We start from the raw sequence: 8967 nt of genomic DNA, 5'->3' as shown, positions 1-8967 counted from the left end.
AAGAAGACTAGTATTCAGAACGAGAAAGGTGAGGGAAATTTTCTCCAAATCAGTCTATGATTCTGGATATATTCTGGTTTATTTCTTTGTCAAAAACACTGAGGAAGGAAGTAAAATATTTCAATTTTATAAGTGTAAATGAACTGCAATGGTGGAGAATAAACTTTCTGAGAATAATTCATTCATTTATTTCATTTAACATTTACTGAGCTTTGGGCCATTCATTATCTTAACCATTAGAGTTACACTAACAAGAAAATACTACAAACCCCACTTTTCTCCTTGAGCCACAACAACCCATTCTCCACTCTGTTGATACGATGAACTTTAAGGGACATACATCGTATCATATTTAAAACATAATCTGAATGTCTTACCCAGACCTTCAAAGCTAGACTTGTTAAGGTTTTTGAACGGGGAGAACATGTTCTCTTTGTAAAGAATGTTCTTTCCTTAGTTCCTCTATCATTTTCATCTCAGCTACTCCTCAAAGGGCTCACCTCACCATCCAATGTCAAGGGGTGCATCAGACATTCAATGTTATTAGGTTGGTGGAAAATTACATGCGCTTTTTGCCATTAAAAGTAACAGCAAAATCAAAATCACAAGGAGATACCACTTTGCATCTACTAGGATAGATAAAATTATAAAGAGAGAAATTATCATGTGTTGGTGAGTATAAGGAAAAATGGAAACCTTGAAATACTCCTGGTGAGAATGTTAAATGTTGTAGCCTCCCTGCAAACAGTTTGTCGGCTTTTCAAAATGTTACATCTAGAGTTACCATATGAGTCAGCAAGTCCATTTCTAGGAATTTACCCAAGAAAACTGAAAACATATGTTTTTACAAAGCCTCGTATACAAATATTGATAGCAGCATTATTAATAATAAAAAAATGTTGTAACAACCCATATGTCCATCAACTGATAAATGGATAAACAAAATTTGGTGTATTCTAATATATCACCATTCCCATAATTGTATTCTCTTTCTATAATTGCTCATTTTCTGAATTTATCATGTTTATGTTTCACTTTTTAGAACATGCTCAGTCCCAACAGTCGATAAAATGCTGGCTCCAGGAGCTCAAACACCTCTTCTCTCTTCCTCACTGCTGAATCTTTTGTGCCACATTGGAGGTACTCAGTAAATGTTTGATGAATCAACTATTCCTGTCTTCGTTGTGGTTTATAGACGTCAGAGCAAATCAATATCAATAAATGTAGTGAGTGCTCTAAAGAAGTGGTACAGTATAAGCATATATAATGGTGGGTGGGGAGTCTACTCTGGAGAATCAGAAAGTCTCCTGGTTAACTGAAAGCTGAGGAGATGGACATGAGCAGGGATGCAGGGCAGGGCTACAAACCTACAGTGGTGGACAGGATGTTGAAGGCCTTACTCTTTGAAAAAGCACTTGATAATTGTTAAATATAATTCACTTGCTTACGGATTAATTAATGAATCCACAAAAACTTGCATGTTACTCGGGGTAGCCATGTAACTCAGAAATGCTAATGTGGTGGTCTACGAGAGAGACAGAGACCCTAGCTCTCTATGAAATCTCTGTCCAGAGTTCTCTGCTAGTTAAATAACCATACCAAAGGTCAGTGAAATTTCTCCCAGTTGTTTCTCTGGACTTTGCCACTGTCTTGTTCTCTCCCACAAGCCCATTTCATGGTCTATGTATTTTTATGCCCTTGACTTTCTCTGTGTATTTCCGACCTTGCCTGAACTTTAGGCTTACCCAGCATTCAGCTTACTTGGTTTTAACATTCTATGCATGCAACAAAATATTATGTGTACACCATAAATATGTACAAATAGTATGCATCAATAAAAAAGACAAAACACTAAAAAAACTATTATTTTAATAATTACAACGTTGGAATAAAATGATCATCCTTAAGGCTTCCTCTGTTATAATAGTGGTGATAAAACAACTGACAACAGAGTGGAGAGGCTTCTGGAAAGTCTTCAACACTTTACAGCAACTTGTAGCTCTCTTTTTCCCACTGCTGAATCACAGGGTTAACCCAACATGTTCTACTTCTCAATTTCCCTTTGGGACCTAGCCTAGTTTTCTCTCATCCAACCATCTTTTCATCCAACCATTCATATTTCCATCTATCTATGCATTTTTTGTTCATCAATCCACTCAAACATTTGTTGATTTTACTGATTTATTCTACAAACATATTTTATACATTTAATAAGCTGGATATTTATCTAAGTTCTATAGAATCATAAAGAAAATACACAAACTTCACCACAAATACTCATACTCACTTGGAAAGACAGATCAGTAAAAAACGAAAAACACGCTGGGCACAGTGGCTCACACCTGTAATCCCAGCACTTTGGGAGGCTAAGGTGGGCGAATCACAAGGTCAGGAGATCCAGACCATACTGGCTAACACAGTGAAACCCCGTCTCTACTAAAAAAATACAAAAAATTAGCCGGGCGTGCTGGTGGGCACCTGTAGTCCCAGCTACTCAGGAGGCTGAGGCAGGAGAATGGCATGAACCCGGGAGGTGGAGCTTGCAGTAAGCTGAGATCGCACCACTGCACTTCAGCCTGGGTGACAGAGCAAGACTCCATCTCAAAAAAAAAAAAAAAAAAAAAAAAAATGAAAACCAGCAATAAAAAAAGGAAAACCAGGAATAATTCTGCCTCAGGAAAAATAACCCAAAATTTCTAGTGACATTGCTATTCAAAGACTCTATGATGCAGACATGTATGGCAAATATGGGGAGAAAGGAAAAAGAAAAAGAGAAGAAGCTGATGAAATAACCAAAGCAATGTACAAGTGTGATCAAGCAACATAGAAATGCTTGTTTATTGTAGCCAGCTTCACACCATATCCAGGATTGGCAGAAACCAAAGGACACAGGTTCCAACTTGGGCCACTTCCTACCAGCAAGTCAGTAATAAAGAGAGTTAGTTGCTCTAAATCTCAGTTTCCACCTATGTAAGATGGGAACAATAATCTCGACCTTAACATATTGTTATGTTAATTAAATAAGAGAAAAAGGCATATGAATTCTGTGACCCCATGCTGAAAATCCATGGATAGTCCATGCAGCGTTCTAGAGCATGAATAGGATTCTCTATTATTTGAATGTATAAGACCAGACTATGCCTGAAATTTATATTCTTTATTGTTATTTGATTTGACCTATGGCATGTTTATGAAAATGTGACAGAAAATGTGACATTATTGTGATTTTTTTCAAAAGGACAGATTCTATACTTTAATGCACATTGGTAATAGCACAACAAATCTAACGTTGGTAAAAGTCAATGGCTTTTTGTGGCTAATAATTCATATAATGTTAGATTACATTCAGATGTGCACACTTTTCCTTCTCAGATCTAATACTTCAATTTATTAATCAAGTTGAAGCTAGCCACGTGCAGAAAGCCTTGTATTCAATAATGCACTTTGTATCTTACAAACTTGGTAATGCATGACCTGTCTCTGAAGGATGAAACACTTCAGTTCTTTCTTTAATAACTGGGGGATGACGCCTCCCAAATCCGTTTCTGACAACTCAGGCATAGTTGATTAAATCACACATCTCTCCTCCCCATTACTGTCCAAGAAATGCAGGATGCTCAAACTGAAGAGATGTTGATTAAGATGATGTTGGACAATTAATTATGCACCATGATAACCTCTGACCTGTGCAAGTTCTTTCTATTTTCATCAGTTCAGACTCCAAATTAACAGATAATTACATTCTTGTGTTTTAATCAAGCCGTGGGCAGTGGGGGAAAGATGGTGAAGTACAAATCAAGAAGAGAATTCATGTTGAGCTATTTTTTTTTAAATGAAAGGTTTGAAAGGATAATTATTTCAATTATTTTACTTTCTTTTATACCTAGAACTCTCTTCAAACAGAAGTCTTTGTGTTACAGCACAATCTCTGAGATAGAATATGCATTTGGGTAAAAAACAAAAACCTACCAAATGTGTATCACATAGCAGGAAGCATAGATTATGTGTGCAGTTGAATCAGTGAAAAAGTGTAAAATATGCCAAATGCATACCTAAAAGAGGCCATCCTACTCTTTTGAAGCACACACAAAATTGAAAAACAAAAACAAAAAGAGACTCAGAATTACTTTAGAATGTTCTAATCAATAATTGACATAAAATTGATGTACAGAAGAAAAGCCTGGCAGAAATATATTATTCCCAGTTTTATATTAAGAGTAAAATTAGCAAATTAATAGTAAAATCAGGAGTGGAAGCTCACATAGACAATTTTCAATTAGTTCATGGTGTGTCTGCTTTATAGAGTAGTATGTACTCATTTTTAAAAAGACAAATAATATATTTTATCAGAACACAAAAGTTTATATACTGTACAATCAAAGCTATGCAAAAAAAAATTCATGGACAAGAAAATGATTGAATAAATGCATGCGAAGTCCTTGTCTCTGAGTAGTGAGATTATAGATATCATTTTCTCCATTTGTTTTTGTATATCACTATAAGACTCTAAGCTTCTCAGGGAACTCATTTTAAATAACAATTTTCGAAACAACTGATTTACTCCTTTTTTCAAGGAAGACTGACATGTAAGCCTTTTGGCCAAAGTAGAAACTGTAGCATCATGAAAAGAAGCTTCATGTCACAGGCCTATCCTGATTGGTTTATTACCAGTGAATTTTTGGAATTTTTTTACGGAGAAGAAATGTGAGTTCATTTTCCTGGCTGGGAAGGAGAGAATGCTGGAGTACAATGTTAGTGTCTGCCATAGACCAGGAAGGAATCCCAGCAGCCTCATGTGTGTTTGCTGAACCTGATGGTGGTCCAGGGTGGTCACCTGGATTCACAAGTGCTAGTCTAGTTTCTCAACTAGCTAGGAGGCTGGAAAGTTTCAAAGTCCTCATTTCTCCTAGTGTTTATCATTGACATTGCCTAGGAAACTGTCGGAAATGCATAATCTCAGGCCTGAAACAAGGTATTTGATTCAGAATTGGCATTTTAATTAGATCCCCCAGGTGGTTTGAAAGAATACTAATGTTTGAGAAACTCTGCTCTAGCCCAGCAGTTCATCTTCTGTAAAAGAGATTCCTAGCATCAAACTCCTAGTGTGGTTTTCAGAGATAAATGAGGTAATGCACATGAAAAACTTACAATGCCTGATATACAGTAAACAGTAGATAATCACAGACATTATATTGCTATCAAATTTCTCTAATATTTTCTGATACTTCATATATAAGTATATTGAGATCCCACCAAACCCATAAAAGTTCATTGGTATTTGCATTCTAAACTCAGAAGTAAACAAACTCTACCTCCTAAAACATTTATATCAACATCAAATTCCGCATAGTGAACACTGATGAGCCCAAGATCTCAAAGAACTCAGACTCATTAAGCAAAGATGCAATCATGTTAGGTTGATGAAGGAAGACTAGGGACTTAGGTATTTGCAATCATTCTGATGAGAACTGAAATAAGGGAGTTCATCGACAGAAAATCCAATTCCCCAGAGTCCCAATTCCCCAAACATTCTAACAAATTGGAGGGTTTTTTTAATTTTAAAAAGTGTCTTTATTATAAATTGGAAAAATATGGAACACTTCACAAATTTGCATGTCATCCTTGTACAGGGGCCATGCTAATCTTCTCTCTGTCGTTCCAATTTTAGTATACGTGCGCCAAAGCGAGCACAAATTTGAGTTTTTATTAAAATTTACAGACTTTCCCCCCACCTTTCCAAACATTTTTATCTCATCCATTCTTTTTGTTCATAGCCCATGACATTTAAACTGCAGAATTTTGGGCAAATTTTGAATGAGGGCTTTAACAGACAGAAACAATACAAGGCAGAAATAAAGGAGGATGAAGTCACTTATAACAATATGTAATCATGCATTTATTTCTTAATTTCATCCATACTTAGTTTACATGTGTTATATGTGAGAAAAAATACATATAGAGAAAGGAAATGAAGGGGGGAAACATAGGTTAACAAATGTATAACACGATTAGTGCTTATATAAAAAGAAGTGATCTCTTATTGTGAAAGAAGTGGCTAAGGAGTATCCTTTGAAGAGAAAACTATCATATGAGAATCATTAGGATAATTATTTTATTTTTAGTCAGTTTATTAAGGCCCCAAGAGCATAAACCTGCTGAATTTTCTCTCCCTTCTTTAACATACCATATAAAATAATCTTTCTCATCTGTCTCTGCTCAAGGACGTTTATTTCCTTTCCATGTTGTTCTATGCACATGTCATTTTCTTCTCTGCAGTCAGAGTAGGATGCTGAGCTAATGCATTCAGCAGGGGCAGGAAGGGCAGCAGGGAGATGTATTGCTCTCTGTGCCTTAATATCCTGGCTGAACACACACCGTTAGGTACACAGCCACACATTTGGTTGACAGAGGTGCCTGTGACCCGTGCGACAGGGATTAATAGGCATCTATTCTCGGCATCTTACCTTAGTAAACCTCAGGTCACCTTTGTTGTTTGGAGATACTCCCTTATTTCCCCACCTGTGCTTGAAAACCCTCTTCTTTGCCTTCAGGGCCACTGACTCACCCTGATTGTCCTTCCTTCAAAGTGAATAATCAGAGTGAGGACAGGGTTATAATAAATGGAGAGTTGTTGCTTTCTGAAAAGCAGAAAACATTATGCTTAAGTTAAATATGAGTCAAGATCTTTACTGTAAAAGCTAGTGTTTTTGTACTCCAGGATGCAAACATTGCTTTGAATCTCTGGCCATTGGTTTTCTCTTCCATAAAGAGAAGAAACTGAATATAATCAGTCTTGTGAATAAATTCATTTCTAATCAAACTCAAGAGTCTCTAAGTGGCATCTATGTCACATTCTAGAAGTTGTTTGAATTCAGTTGTGGTGTTTTTTTTCTGCTTTTGATTCTCAGGTACTGAATGTGCCTTTAAGATTTTCTACAGTAAATTAAAAAGTTCATATCCTGTGTTTTAAAAGTAGCTTCAAGATAGAAACAGATTACCTTTTGGAGTTATGTCATTGTAGCTTTATGTCCTCGATCCTGCATAATCATTGATGTCACTGTTTCTTGTGTGTGCTTCTGTTTCAGGACTCTAATTTCTTCCAACATATCCCATTCTTGCCCTTGGCATCCTGTAAGGTGGCACTAAAGAGTTGCCTATTGTATCAACCAGGACACATTCTGTTACAAATAACAGAAGATCTCATTAAAATTGGCTTATATAAAATAAAATAGAATTTACTGGTTCTCATTATTAAGGAATTCTGGTGGTAGACATAGCTTCAGGCATGACTGGGTACAATTGCTCAAGGGATGTTAGGTGTATCTTATTCATTTCTCTGATGTTGCTATTGACTGCATTGTGCCCACTGAAAATTCAGATGTTGAAGCCCAAACCTCCAATGTGACCATCTTTGGAGAAAGGGCTTTTAAGATGGTTAAACGAGATCGTAAGGATGTGGTCCTAATCCAACAGGACTGGTATCCTTACAAGAAGAAAGAGTGAGCTTTCACAGAGGAAGACCACATGAGGACACAGTCAGAAGCCTGTAAGCCAGAAAGAGCTTCTTCACCGGAACAGGACCCTGCTGACACCCTGATCTCTTGACTTCCAGCCTCCAGAACTGCAAGAAAGTAAATTCTGTTGTTTCAGCCACCCAGCCTATGGTGTTTTCTTATGGCAGCCCAAGTAGAGTAATGCAGCTTTTCACTGTGGGTTTGCTCCTCGCAATAGGTTAAAGATAGCTATAAATTCTTTGCTACCACTCCCAGGGAGAGGTGGTATACAGTTTCTGCTCTCTTGAACTCAGACTGGCCTTAGTGTCTTGCTAGGCCAATAGAATTTAAGAAACATGATGTTCTGAGATTTTTAAGGAAAGGTTATAAGAAGCCTCGTCGTTTTCTACCAGGTTCTCCTAGAATCCTCACTGTAGGGGAAGTTAGCCATGACGTATGAAGTAAATTATCCTGGGTTAGAGAAAAGCACAAATGAATTGAGAGGTGTAGCCAGTGGAGAGAATTAGGTTAAATATTTTGATCATGTGTCAGGTATTATGTAGTCCTTAATGAATAATAATGGGAAATAAGTAATGTTGGTTGAAGGCTCAATGTGTGTCAGGTACATAAGTGATTTACATAAATGCTTTAATATACACGGATTTAAATATCTACTTAATAATACATATTGTATATTAAATATATGCACATATATTTAAAGAATATATAAACATGTATTATTTAATATATTAAAATTTGTATTAATTTATATATGTGTGTACATATATATATATACACACATATATAGTTGCAGAAAGTCTATTAGATAAAATCAGTATTGTGCTTAGTTCAAAGATAGGGAAACTGACCCTTAAAAATTAACTAACTCAACCATGGTCGTTCAAGTGTTAAATGGCAGAAAGAGGATCTGGCTGACAAGAATCCTAGTTCTCAACCACTATACAATGCTTTCTGTTCTTTCCTTGCTGCCTGATTTTATTGGTACACCGCTCCCCACCACATCAGACTTCTCTGTTAGCTTGTCTTCCCTAATTCAACCTGAACTGGCACTTTGTAGTTACTACTATTATATAATATTATACATTGCATATATGTATCACTTAATACAGCAATAATGTTCTCTACCATTTAATCGTCACCTATGTTCCATTTATTAAATTGATCATTTCAAAACAATTAGTACACCTTATCCCAATGATGTTGGGAGCAGGACCCCCAAAATCTGGCCATAAACTGGCCCCAAAACTGGCCATAAACAAAATCTCTGCAGATTTTGTTTGAACTGTACTGTAACATGAACTGTAACATGTTCATAATGGCCCTAACGCCCATACTGGAAGGTTGTGGGTTTACAGGAATGAGGGCAAGGAACACCTGGCCCGCCCAGGGTGGAAAACTGCTTAAAGGCATTCATAAGCCACAAACAACAGCATGAGCGATCTGTGACTTAAGG

The 8967-nt window shown here is 36.6% G+C and overlaps 1 non-coding gene across 1 annotated transcript; it reads right to left on the bottom strand.

Annotated features, from left to right (window-relative positions):
* Positions 1-5585: 5585 nt before the first annotated feature.
* Positions 5586-5691, bottom strand: LOC129043374 (U6 spliceosomal RNA). The gene has a single exon (XR_008504449.2). It is a non-coding gene; the product is annotated as a U6 spliceosomal RNA (small nuclear RNA).
* Between the last annotated feature and the right edge of the window lie 3276 nt (positions 5692-8967).

Source organism: Pongo pygmaeus, chromosome 7 (genome assembly GCF_028885625.2).
Source record: "Pongo pygmaeus isolate AG05252 chromosome 7, NHGRI_mPonPyg2-v2.0_pri, whole genome shotgun sequence".
NCBI lineage: Eukaryota > Metazoa > Chordata > Mammalia > Primates > Hominidae > Pongo > Pongo pygmaeus.
Note: the sequence above shows the minus strand (reverse complement) of the source record. Positions and strands in the feature narration are given on the sequence as shown.